At 30.6% G+C, this 14349-nt stretch overlaps 1 protein-coding gene across 5 annotated transcripts in view; it reads right to left on the bottom strand.

The window, feature by feature from the left end:
- The window catches only part of LOC106467439 (hemicentin-1-like), a 120565-nt gene extending 106801 nt beyond the window's left edge, over positions 1-13764 (bottom strand). For 3 of the 5 annotated variants that reach the window (XM_022394402.1, XM_022394450.1, XM_013927828.2), the window contains exon 1: positions 10441-10703. The gene's annotated coding sequence lies outside the window, so the exon portion shown is untranslated. Of the gene's footprint in view, positions 1-10440; positions 10705-13748 lie in introns of those variants that run through there. The other 2 variants (XM_022394295.1, XM_022394255.1) reach the window with 2 other exon arrangements.
- Between the last annotated feature and the right edge of the window lie 585 nt (positions 13765-14349).

Below are 14349 nucleotides of genomic sequence, written 5' to 3'. Positions count from 1 at the left end.
GGCGTTATTATGTGACGGTCAATCCCACTATTCGTTGGTAAAAGAGTAGCCCAAGAGTTGGCAGTGGGTGGTGATGACTAGTTGCCTTCTCTCTAGTCTTACACTGCTAAATTAGGGACGGCTAGCGCAGATAGCCCTAGTGTTGCTTTGTGCAAAATTAAAAAATAAAATTAATCTAGCTATAGCACATACGCTAAGATCACTTTTTTTGTTTCTCATAAGTATTATTGTCCAATATTAATATCTGGAGTCCCCAGAGGCTCAGCGACAAAGCTTGGCTCTCATGACACTAAAAATCGGAATTCGATACTCATGCTGGTCATACTACAAATATCCCATTTTTTAGCTTTATGCTTAACATCAAACAAACAAACAAAAATAATATCTGGTATTGACAGAATGCTCGGCGTTAAGCGTATTGACTTATTTGTGGCATAAAGGTAAAATACATAATGCTCGGTACTGAGCGAAACGTTTTGTCGATAGCGAGATATAACAGATAAAATATGTTTAAAATGTAACATTTTAAATTTTCACATCCAATTTAATTATTATTGGTGGTATGCACATACGTTTTTGTTTGTTTGTGGGCTTACAGCGCCAGTTACGGTATTTAACCTAATTACAGTAAATTGCACAAACATTTACAGTTTTATAGTACAAATTCAGTAGAAAATACGTGACTGCGAATAAAATTTGACAAAGCAGATTTACGATTATCTGCTTTCCCGAAGCGGCACAGATACTCAAATGACGAGGTATAGTAAAATAACAATCCATGAGAGCTCAGCACAAGAACAAGACAACTTGACATTGATGGTCCTAATAAAATCAAACAACACAATGAACACGATCCGATGAAAGCTTCGTACAGAGTTTGGAATGTCCCTGACTTTAACACTATAGTTAAATGCAGTCTGTGAAATCTTATAGTCACATATAACATTTTTGTATGTAGTTGTGGAATTCTTTTCGCGTGGCAAGTATTGTACAGTTATACTAACAGAAATTGTTTGTCCGAAGCTTTCACATAAAAAAAACGCATTTAGAATTACAAATTCATAAGAATGTCATTCAAAAAATAGTTTTTATAATAAATCTAGTGCTTTCATACAGAGTATGTAATCGTTCAAGCATATTTGAATAATAAGTAGCACGATTACTTTATACAACTCTTTGAAAAATTTAGATTTTGAGTGAGGTTGGTTATATAACATATATATACTAATATAAGTGTATATATGTATGCATACATAAGAATGCCTATAAGTGTCACATGCTTCACAAATGTCAAATTGTACCATTGTATCTAGAATATAGAAAAAATGGATACATATTCGGCTAGTTAATCTAGTCACTTGTATGATATAAAAGTAGCTAGTCTTTAACAGTATGAGGAGCAGAATTGGGGTGTTAATGCAAAGCGTGCAATTCCTCCCCCTCCACCAACCATAAGGCCTATCTCCCAATTCTCCAGATTCACAAGTAATTTTCTCGATCTCTGCGTTTTTCGAGTAATTTTGGTTCGTTTATCAGTAAGCCGAAATTATCCGTATTTTTTATTGTTACTTTTTATTCCGTTTCGTTTCTCAAAGTCTGTAATCCATAATTTTCATGTTAACACCTGAACTTGCTGGAAGACGACACTGAAGTACCAGAGTAAAAAGGTAAATATTTAATAAGACGATTGGTGATTACAGTGAAAAATAATAACTTACATATCACAGATGATGACGAGAGCTGCAAATCACTGGAGAAACAGAAATAGAAGTTCAAGAGCAATCTAATTACATATAATAGCATTTAATAGTATTCCTTCAAACATCGCTACTGATTTTCTAGTAGTTTTACTGGCTGATTATATCCAGGAAAGTGCTTCATGATAAATTTCAAAGTGTAAAATTGAGCTTATCAGTACTGCTCATCATTCTAGAAATTTCGAACTTTCTACAAAGGCGCATGCAACATACATGGATATATCCTTGAACTAATAAATGTGGAATAAAATTTAATAATCAGGAAATAATGTAATGAATAATTTTATCTTAAATGCTTGAAAAACATGTTAAAAGATATGAACATGTAAGATTATTTGTCTGTACATGATGGCGTGTAATACACTTTTCTTCATCATTATATTACTCATAGTATAAAAAAAATGCGATTTTTCTAAACGATACATAGTTTTTTTACTTCCCTAAATGTTAAACACCTTGCTGGGGCCAAACCGAGTGCACCATCCCCCACCACTCGGTCTAAAATGTCTACACCTCCCCTCCCCCAGCCACAGATAAGTTCTCATGATTAACAGTTTTACCGGAAGTATACAAAATATAAATATACAACAAGTGACACATTAAATTTGTCATTATGACAATTTATATGCAAATAACACTTTGCGTGCTAGAATATAGAGAAAAAGAAGAGTTTCCCATATTAGTTCATTATTTAACAATTTTGTGCGAAAGAAAAATGAGAAAAAATCATACATCTGTTTTTCCATTAATTTTCATTAAAATAGCATAGCCCGTTCCTTATGTATGATCCGTATGATCGATGTTTAAGCACTCTTTACGGCCTTTCTAGGCCCTTTCATTTACTTCGGCATGTTTATGTTTTTAAATATACTGAGTATATCTGATGTATACGTGTTTCATATTGGTTTGGATACGTTATATAATATGAACTATAGTAGTAATAGCAATAAAACACAATTTAGGTGTATATTAGTTTTAATGTTATGGAGAACATAGGACAAATATCTTTAGTATACTGTCTTTAGGTAATAATAATATTATGACTTTCATTCCGAGAAGCATTTTTGTTTTACTATTGCAGCTACATTATTTCTACTATAATGAAACTGCTAAATTAACTTAATTACATTGAAAATAAGTCTAGCATAGATTGTATTTGAATTTTAAGTTTTCGAGTATCAGTAAATTTACATTTATTTAATTCCAATTGTGTTATTTTTTTCAATTTGGTTACTGATTTATTTCCGATTTTTAGATATCAGTTGAATAAGAATAATATAACATTTTTATAATGTGTGTGAATATAATCATGATAAACTTATCTAAAATGTTGAAAAGTGACAAAAAATTAATAATACAGGGTTGAACACGTTATAGTAAAACAATTTTGTATAAGCAAATCAGTAAGTCACGTGATAACCACATTCAATATGAAGAATTACATTTTGACATTATTTGTTGTTACTTAAGTAGTGTGATGTCCCGAAAAAACTGATCGCATTTTGGCTTTTCCGACGTAAAATATTGAAAACCTCGGATCGTAAAACGAGGATGTACTTAGTACTTAAGAACATTGGAAAACAAAGGAATATTGATCAATTTGGGGGTACAGGACAAATCAGAAAGAAACCTTCAACAATTAAGTTGTGTCCCAGCTGTAATAAGCAAAGAGTGTCATCTCGTAACAGGTGAAAATCAACGAAAAGAAAGATCAATGGAAAAAGCCGCCGACGTTCCCAAGGCAACAGTATTCAATATAATGAAGAAGGATCTCTGTCTAGAAACGAGGCCAAAAGGGTATGGGTTTTTCAAGTTGGGATTCCCAGTCATACCTCTCCTTCAACTGTCGCATACCTCAAGTAGTTGGAGGATTAAACGTGTATTCATGCTATTTCATATGAAGACATATCAGTCGAGTCTGATCAGACTGTTTAAACGGGGGCTGGGAAAGTGCCACCTTCATTCTATAAAAGGATTATGGAAAGCATTTGGTTGGAGTGGTGTGTTTTGGGCATAACAGTCTTACGGCGGAGTACTTTGCAATAAAAACTACGTTATAGAGCTATTGAAGAGATAGGACATGATCTTATGTAGAAATATGGGCTGTAACGATGAGGCGAAGCTCCTAAATCGTTTTAATATAAAGTACTCAACTCTCTTTACACTGCCGATAATAATGTACCTATATGTCAAACATACATTTTTGCAGCAGGATTTTGATTATAAGGACCTAGTGCACTTTTCGAGCTCAGGAGCTCTGTGTAAAATGCCTTAAAAAGACCAGAATACAATATTTCAAAACTGTTGAATAAAACAAAAAACGACAACATACAACTGTTTAATGTATGTTTTTTTTCTGCAGAATTAAAGGAACCTTTATCATACAAGCAAGGCTATTCATACAGAAATGGACAACATATCGATCACTAAAATTCTACACTTTTAACCATCGATTAATTATCACCTTACCATTTATTTTTTAACTACAAGAACAATGTCACTTTAAATTACTAAGAACTATTTTACTCTACTGAGTAAGAAATTGGCTAATCAGTAATACTACAATTAAAAACAAATGTCTTATACCATATGCACACAGCAAGTTTCATAAATTAGCAAACAAATCGCGTAGTCACCCGCTTTTAACATGAATAATTATTATAACGTGATATACGTAACTGTTAGAAAGTACTTTATTCAAGATACACACATCCTCATAACCCCTATATACATATACATATACATATATATATGCATATATAGTTGTTGTTATTTATAGAATTTCAATGATTTACTCACACGAGTAGCTACCCATAAAGAAGACATTTCAGATATAACCTGTCTTCTGGTGATACAATGAAGCAGCCAGTGTTAAAAATCAGAAGATGCCCCAGATATGAACTAATTATTTATTGTATTCCTATTTCTAATACAAATTTATTGTACTTTCTGAAGACTTGTATGCAATGATTAACATTTAAGTGTGCGTACATCTCGGATAATACCAGGAACACTGCTGACAGATCCATAGTGTTTTATATTTGCATTACGTCTGCCCATTGCAACCAGAAAATCTAACGTGTACATAATTACACTGAGCCTGAAGCATTTCCAGAAGCAACATGTTACATTCCTACATTGCATTACCTTATGACAACAAATGTTTACTTAACTTGGAACTTACGTGTCTAACAAAGTATCTCTCTAGTGGAAATTACTTCGAATTATATCAGCACTCACACATTTCTACATACGCAAGAATAATTTATGTATTATATTGCTTTTTGTTTCAGACGATATCTGAAGATTTATGATGTACACATATTCTTCAATCACAGCACTAAACGGATGAAACACCTGTATGAGTAATACAAACGAGCAAAGTGTAAAATTTTTACGTCCTCTGTGACAAATTCAATCAACAGCTGTTGATAATGCAGCAAGCAGAAACGAATAGTGAAGAATATAATATCCTAACAATATGTAACTATATATATACTTTTATGATTAGGATATTGATGTCAATACGGTACAAGTATCCAACATTTTAGAAAAAACTGATAAATGAGGCATGAGGTTGTCTCTTTCTGTTATCTGACAAATAAAATCAGCCACTTGTATTTAATAAGCTGAATGCCATACTTTGTTTTCAATTCTATAACGTTAAGTTTGTATGGTTATGACGCTAAAAATCTGGTTTAGATACTTGTGTTGGGTTGAGCATGTACCAATCAAACAAACCAGTTGTATAAAACTACAATTTGGCGTCACAACGAAAGGAGAATTCTTAAATTATATAGCTAAGCTATTCGACTATCGTAAAAGCAATGTTATAGGTTGACAAGGCTTACAAGACAAACAAAAATAAACACGATAATCAATGCTTAAGTATAAGCCCGGTACGTTTAAGTAAAGCGACTAAAACCTGCATTTATTAACCCTTAAATTACTGACTTGTTTACCTACCGTTCACTATATTCTGAGAAATTTTATCATTTTACCTGCTACAAAACTCGGTATAAAGAACTGGTAATATTAAGTGAATCATTAATTTTCTGTGTAAAATACATATAAACCACAGCAGTAATTAGTGGGATTAATTGTAATATTTCTGGCATTATTGCCTGTATGTTTGTGTACCTCTTATGTTATTAATGACTCTGTAACGAAAAACGTCACTGAATGTATATCAACATGCAATTTGTGCTTAAATAATTTAGAAAATCATATTTATACGCATTCTATCGTTAGCCCTAGAGTTAAATTGAATATTACAATTCCGTCAAAGATTCAGTCAGCTTATATAAATGATGCAAACTTTAACGTATTTTCAGTTCATGACTCATGACGTATACAAATTAATATGTAAAATTATGCACGGATTTTTTTTCTATTTTTAAAATACTTTTATTTACGAGCTTTAGGCCCTCCTACCGAAGCCTTCATCGGGCAGCAATATACTGAGCGATAAAATTCGTTGAACTGTTTAACGAATTTTATCGCTCAGTACAGTGTTGCCTGATGACGGCTCCGGTAAGAGGGCCGAAAGCTCGCAAATAAAAGTATTTTAACGTACAGAAAAATCCGTGCATAATTCTACGTATTTTCAATTCAGTTAAGTAAATAGAATATGAAAACGGTCATTGAAAAATTCATGTTTGGATTCATTTCCAGGCGTATAGTTTTAGCTTAAAACAAACGAAACTAAAAATTTAAGGATACAAATGTTTCCTTGCAACAGAACTTTTCCGATGGAGTGAAAATATGTGTATCTGATGTCACAAGAGATTTTCAAGAAATAGATTACTATTGATATAATAGTGGAATATTTATCATAATATTCACTGTTAACAAAATCAAATAGAATATGTATTATTAAACTAATAATATTACTATGTAGTTATTTTCAAATTACTGTAGAGATATTTCGATTATTAGGATTTTCTATTTTAAGAAGAATTGGAATATTTCATAGAAACATAAAACGCTAACCAACGTTCTTAAAAAAGAATTAATCTTAAAATAGAAATACTTTAAACCAGAAAGGAAAAAGTGTTATTCAGTTCTGTCCCCATTTGTATATATTCCCTGGAATTGAACATACCATCACTGTTTTCACAAATGTTTGTTATTATATACATTGAAACATTTATGAAGCGTAGGTATTTCTACTTTCTTTATTAATTATAAGTTGTGAATTTATAACATTAACTCAATAGATTTTCGGCATTTCTTTTTCACATATCTAATCTTTAATAATTGTTTAAGTAGATTTTGAATTGTATCTTGTGGTGTAAATACTATGTTAATAAACTCCTGTTTTCATAGGATAGATCGTCTTTATTTTTTTAATATTTGGTTGTTTGAAATAAGAAGGCGTACGATTTCAAAGAATATTTGTTTGTTTTAGCGCAAAACTACACATTGGGCTATCTATGCTTTGTATTTTAGCGTTATTAATCCGTAAACTTAATGATGACCAACTTGCGGATTTCAAACCAGAACAAAGTTAACTATCACTCATATGTTAATTCGTATAAACATAAAGCTTTATTAGGATGATATATTACATTTATTATACATAAAACTCTTGTTTAAGATATTATTCTCTTGACGTAAGAGTTAAAGTTTCCATATTGATAGTAAGATTTACGTAGACGTGCCGTTTTGGTTTTAAGATAAAAAGATATTTGTAATATGAAAATTCAGCTGCCCACAACTATTTACTATTTTACTAGCTTTACAAACATAAATTTGCCGAGAATTACGCACGTTATATACAACGTAAATTTAAAATATTATTCACTAGAATTGGCATTAGTTAACTACGACGCCTTCATAGAATATTTCTCACTTGCAATTAACTAACTTGAGTCTTATATGTTATTTTCTCACTTAACATATTCAAACTATCAAATATAATATCATATTCACAGTTTATTTGATCTAATAACTGTTATGGCTGCAGAATGAGGTTTCATGAACAAAAAATTCCCTTATTTCGTATTTTAATATTACAAAAAATACATTAAATGTGTTGAATATTCAAATATGACTTATATTTTGGAATTTCTTCTTTTTCGTTCTCTCTGTAAAAATCTTTTCGAAGATCTTCAAAAATTTTCAAATGTTTACACTTTTTAGTAATTGTCAATTTTAAAGTATATTTATATATTGTTGTTAGATATGAGGTGTTTGAAACATATGAATTCTTATCATTCTGTTGGCAGTGGATTTTGTTGGCTAGCCGTTTTCCCTTTAGACTATTAGTTCAAAATTTAGGACGGTTTACGCAGGTAGCCCTTGTGTAGCTTTGCCCGACTATCCGGACAAAGTGGCTTTTTCTTTTATATTTGGAGTATGGATGAGGAAACTCAAAGAATAGAGGATAAATAAAGAAGTGGTGAATAATATTCATGAATGCCTAATGAGAGAGGAAAACGAACTTCTGTAAAATGGATAAAACTATACGACTAATCTAATGACTTCAAAAAATGAAAACTCTCCGAAAGTTAGAAGTCAAATCATTCCACTCCCAATAAATATTAATTCAGCTTTTCATAAATACTTTACCAATGCACTGTTCTTGAATTACAAAAGTGATATCCAGTTATGTAAACCAGACCTGTTTTAACAACTGTTTGACGCTATATGATAATGAATTGTTGAATCCAAGAAGAAAGATATTATTATAATTTGATAGGCATTGAACAGATATTTAATGTTGCAGAACCAACACTTTAAACCTCTTAACCAATAAACAAAAACCCCCCAAAAATGTAGAAATGAGATACGTAAGCATAAAACGAAAACTTAAATACCTTTGAGTTTTAAATAAAAATCAATCAAACAAAACATCAACGTTTTTTTACTTGCACAATAAAATATTCGTAAAGTTTAAAAATATAAGCTCAAAAAACTTACAAAACACTACATGTTTCAGTGGAAATAATTACACCATCTTCAGGAAAATAAACCACGAAGTACACATAAAGTTTCTTATAAACATCATGTGAAACATGTGGCGAATTCTGCGCATGCTATTGACTGGGATAATGTTAAAATACTTAAACAGGTAACGGAAGAAGATGAACTAAACATAAAAGAATCTTTAGAAATAGTCAAAAATATAATGAATATAAATATAGATTTAGGCTCAGGAACCATGGAAGTAAATTTTTGGAAATTGTTGTTGTAATGACGCCACTGTAAAAACATGCTAATTATAAACCTACATCGGTTTATATAAGAACCTTCATGTGTACTATGTGGTTTATTCTCCTGAAGATGGTGGAATTATTTCCACTGCAACATATAGAGTTTTTAAAGTATTTTTAACTTATATTTTTAAACTTTACAAATATATTATTGTGCAAGTAGTAAAAATTATGTCTTGTTTCATTAATATTATTTAAAATTTTGGCTCAAGAAATGTCTGTTTTACGTATTACCTTATAATTATTTAAATTTTAAGAACAAATAAATACAACTATTAAATATAATATAAGAAAGATTTACAGAAGTATATGAATGAAAGTATACATGTATGCAATGTAAGAATAACTCCGACGTTATTCAAGGTATAATACCGTATTTTTACAACTTTTATAGGTGATAACTCAAGTTGAAAATAATTAGATTAAAGCATTTCAATATTTTCGAAAGAATAAACAGAATTCAGTTAGATAACTGTTACGTTAGGAGCCCCCCCCCCCCGTAAAAAGAAGATCGTGATTAGAATCTTTTATTATCAATAGTCTATTACTTGTATATGTTATATTGCACTTGAACTGTACCTTATATTCTACTTTGTAATAGAAAAGGGAAAGAACATAAAATTTTTGTGTTTAAAATTTTAAAACATGTTTTTCTGATAAAACAAACTAAGTTCTTTACACAACATTTAAATAATAATTTGTCCTAAAATATTAGTAAATTGAAGGGCAGTGATGCTAGCAACTGTTTTTTAAACAGATAAAGACCATCCTTTCCTATTATTGTTTTACTTATATTTTCTTCTACTTCATAATTCTTCTATTTTACTTTCATCGTTCATTTGTTTATTTATTATCGCGTGCATTACAAAATTCAACATACTGAAAACACTTCATTACTACTTACAAGGTTTTATACAGAAATATGGTTTCTTTATAATGCTACAATTAATTGTCAAAGACAACAAGACATACTCAGTATAATGATAATGGTTATCACACTTATATTTTTGATATTTACCGTTGGCGTAATAAGTAAAATAGGTTTTATGTGGATTAAAAATGACCATTCGTTTCTACCATACTAAAGTTTTAACTTTTCAATCTATGACACAATATTAATACGTAAAGTGAAAGAACGGAGAAGTCTGATAATTTATGAATACATTTCTTTTATGAGATGTCTTATTTTCTCAATTTATAAACAAGTATAAGATAAAGGAAATGTAATAAAGAACAAGGAATGAGCGCCTGAAATAATGAGGCTAAATTTGAAGTATTACTTTTAATTGTTTTTTTACATTTAAGAATTTATTCAACAAAATGGAAAGTAAACAAAGGAGAGAATATATTTTATTAATAAATTCTGTGTTGTTTTTCTAATCAAGAGAAGGGTTTGTAACTTGCCTATCCGTCCTCTAGTATACCCTGGACTTAATATAGTAATTAATACGATAAATAACACTTACTATTACTATATTCGTTGATAAGCAGATCTCTAGAGCTAGATTCTTTCCTTTATTTCCCTCACAACGATGCTACGAATTCTTGTTGTATAATAACTTTCTTGTAGATTTACACCATGTACACTAGAAATCTTAGACCAATGAAGAGGTAACAAGTGTTTCAAGAGAGTCTGGTAATGAAGATTTGAACAAAGACTTATGCCGTGGCAGTGTTCGTAGAGAACCGAAAAAACGACTTAGTATCTCACGATCGAACGTGCAGGTGTAGTATTTTGCTGTGTTACGTATACTTGAATTCGACTGAGTCGGCTATCGATATATTTCGCCTTCAGCGCCATGCTACGGCATGTTTGCAAATTTATATTCACAGAACATAACCTTTATACATATAAAGTATTGATCATAACGTTTTGAAGCGTCTTGTAATTATCATTTAAATATGTAATTATGCTTATTCTACAGAAAAGTTAGAACAATCAAACAATGAAATTTGTCAGATATCAAACGTTATATTATACAGCAAAAACTGCAAAATAATTATGAATGAACATTGTAGCATTGCATAACCAGATTTTTCTTTTATGCATATAAACCATGTTAACTACTACCCTCACTATCAGATGTATTAATGTCACAAATATGCTAGATAACTTGCATAACACGAAAGCTCAAGAGTAGTTGATAACATGATTATTAATATTATTATAAAAGAGGATAATTTGGTAACTTTTTAGAAAACTGTTTTATAGAAGACTCTATTTAATTGCATATACAAAATAGGTATAAATAATTCTGAATCCCTATGAGCATAGATATAATCACACCATGGTTAGTCTGCATGACAATGTAAAAGAGAAGAAAAAATCTTTCCAGCTTTCTATGAGGGTTTATAAAATCTATATCACGCCATGTACATTTTATTCTCGAGGCAAAAGTGTTAGAACGAGAGGGCCCTCTAATAAAATGAGGAATCTGTTATAGTGGAAAGATAAACATGTATATTACTATTTTAATTTAGCTCAGTTTCTTTATCCTAAAATAAAAACATAATATTGATAAATGATGAAATTTTAATGTTTTGTTTTGTGTTATTTGTTATTTGAATTTACTTTTTTGAATTAACTCTAGTTTTAGAGTTGGTCGTTCTGATAAACTAACACAGTGCATCGACTTCTTTCTTATCACGAAGATTCCACGTCTTTTATAAATCAAGTTAATTAGTGCAATTTTATCCATAATGTCCGAGCTTCCTCAATAAACCTGATTGTATTATTATTATTCGTTTAGTTTAATATAGTAATTTGTTGTGTGTAAGTAATTAAGTTGTTTCTTGAAATAGTAGTCGCAGATAAACAGTGTACAAACTTTTCTTTCATATGGGCAATGTCAGTAGATTAGCCAAAATTTATACGAATGGTAAGGCTAGGACTGTAGCATGGTGGTTCGAAGTCATTATAACTTAGGTTACAGTGGTTTGAAATAGACGCGCTAGGCCTGTAATGCAATGGTTTGAAACCGGCTCTGCAACAAAAATGGATAATTTTGTTGAAAATGAAAACAAAAAATAACATATCCATTAGTTCTGAGGATTCATATGCAAAATTATTGAAATCAATATTTAGCAGTTAGGCTATTAGAGCGAGGACAGACAGATGAGGAAGAGCAATTTCTACGGCATTTTATGACTGTTATATTTTTAACGACTACAAGGTAAGATTTCGGTTTGGCTTTCTCTAACGTGAATTGCAATGTTAACATAAATTCCTCTTTCATCTAATAAACGTAAGATTGGAAACACAAGCCGTTGACATCATAACAAGTGTTTTTGTCGCTATGATGTGAACACCTTTCTTAAGTTTGCGAAGTTTGATTACAATTAATTATAACTCTCATAAAACATTGGTATTAGGCTTATTATATTTTTAACACTACATTCTTTATTTAATCCCTAAGGATTTTTCAAGAAGAAGAAGAAGAAGAGTGTATAATAAATAGTACTTCAACCACATCATGTCGGACATCATGTAGTTGAAATATTGTTACACACTCCTTTGCTTTTGTAAAACATCTTATAAAAAGGGCTTGATAAATAATGTAGCATTAAATATAATAAACTGAATGCTAATGGCTTATGACAATTATAATTAAGTGTTTTTTGTTCTGTTTTGTGAAAATGTAGACAAAATATAACTGCGAAATTCGGAACCTTTTCTTTTACTTTATATGCCAAAATTGGATTTTATCTTTAATACACTCGAAATAACATCAAATCCAAATTTTATGGGTTTGAGTTTTTTAAAGAAACTAATATACATTACCTACAGAATATAATCTTATACTGTACTTTTTAATTTCATAATATGTGGTAAATTTCCTTTCCTACTTCTAACATTCTTATTTAATCGTATATTATACACGATATGCAATCTGCGCTGTGTCCACCCCAGGGAATCGAATCTCGGGTCCTAACATTGTTAGTCTTCTTGCTTACCATTGATTTACTGGGTAACATTATTCTTGGGACAAGCCTTTATAGCATAAATCTGATACCTGCATTTTCTTCATTTGCACGAAGAAAATTAAAAGTATGTAACTTCCACTAATTAATTAAAATAATAACTAATAATATGTTAGTATTTAATACTATGAAACTTTTGTTTGTGGCTTTTACAAGTAGTCAGTGAAATTCGTATTTCATTTAATTAATTCAACATTTGCAATATTTAACAGTTGAGAGTCTGTATCTAATTTTGTTTCGAATTTTAATCTACTTAGAAAAATCGAGCAGCTGTAGGATACTAGTTACAGCTTCTTGAATTTAGCTTTATATACAGAAGGATATATAGGTAGTTTTTATCTAATTCGTCTGCTCAAATAATATCTTAGCAATTTACTGTTAATGTTGCTGTTTTAGAGCAAAGCTACACGATGGCTAACTGCGCTGTGTCCACCGCGAGGAATCGGACTCCGCAATTTAGTATTGTTAGTCCATAAAGTTCCCGCTTATCCACCAGGAACTTAATATTAATAAAACTGAAAATAAAATTTCGATGTAAATGTTTTAATACATAATTTGTTTCTAGTTTAATTTTTGAAATTTTTCTTATATTATTTTTATATTGTAGAATTGTGGAAGATTTAGATATCACATTTAGAACAAAAAATACTCAAGCAGAGAAACTGGTGTTTAGACACCCTCAATCTTTATTACAAGAAACCTAAATCTTGGAAAATAACAACTGAAAATGTATGATAATCCCTAGAGGATTCTTCTTTAAACGCAATTATATTACTTGGTACTAAGTATTTACCTCGTTGGCGAATCCAATGACAATGTTTTGTCACCTCTCTTAACACACCTGCAGGTCCTTAATCGGATTTGTCTGTCGCCTTTCCGCTATTTTCTGGCAGATAATTGGATTCCGATTGCATTCTGACAGCGTTCGTCTTTGATAGGATTTATCGAACGCGACTTCTTTTGTTATGTCGTCTTTCTACAGACTCTTCACTAATACCTAAAGAACTCGAAAAATACAACAGGGTTCGCTTTTAAGGAAATAATGCAATACAAACATTTACGTGTCTAAGTCTAGAACCTTATATATGCGTTATTAACTGTGTATATATATATATATATTAGCTGGTAATATATAAGCAAAATAGAACAGACGAAAAAAGGTAAAAATATGATTTAAAAATGCGACAATTTAAGTTATATATGCTTCTGACATAACACATCAAAACTTAGGGGTGATGGAGGAAGAAACATGAGTACTTTAGGCTTCATTAGGCCATAGCTTGAAAGGAAAACACTCATTTTAGACCTTTTAAGAACACTGCTCATTACGTAACGAAAATAAAGTAAAAACGTATCAAAGTGAGGTATACGAATACAAGCGTAAGTTTCGTAAG

This window comes from Limulus polyphemus, unplaced genomic scaffold (assembly GCF_000517525.1).
Source record: "Limulus polyphemus unplaced genomic scaffold, Limulus_polyphemus-2.1.2 Scaffold2, whole genome shotgun sequence".
Taxonomy (NCBI): Eukaryota; Metazoa; Arthropoda; class Merostomata; order Xiphosura; family Limulidae; genus Limulus; species Limulus polyphemus.
This window is presented reverse-complemented; position numbering and strand designations above follow the sequence as displayed.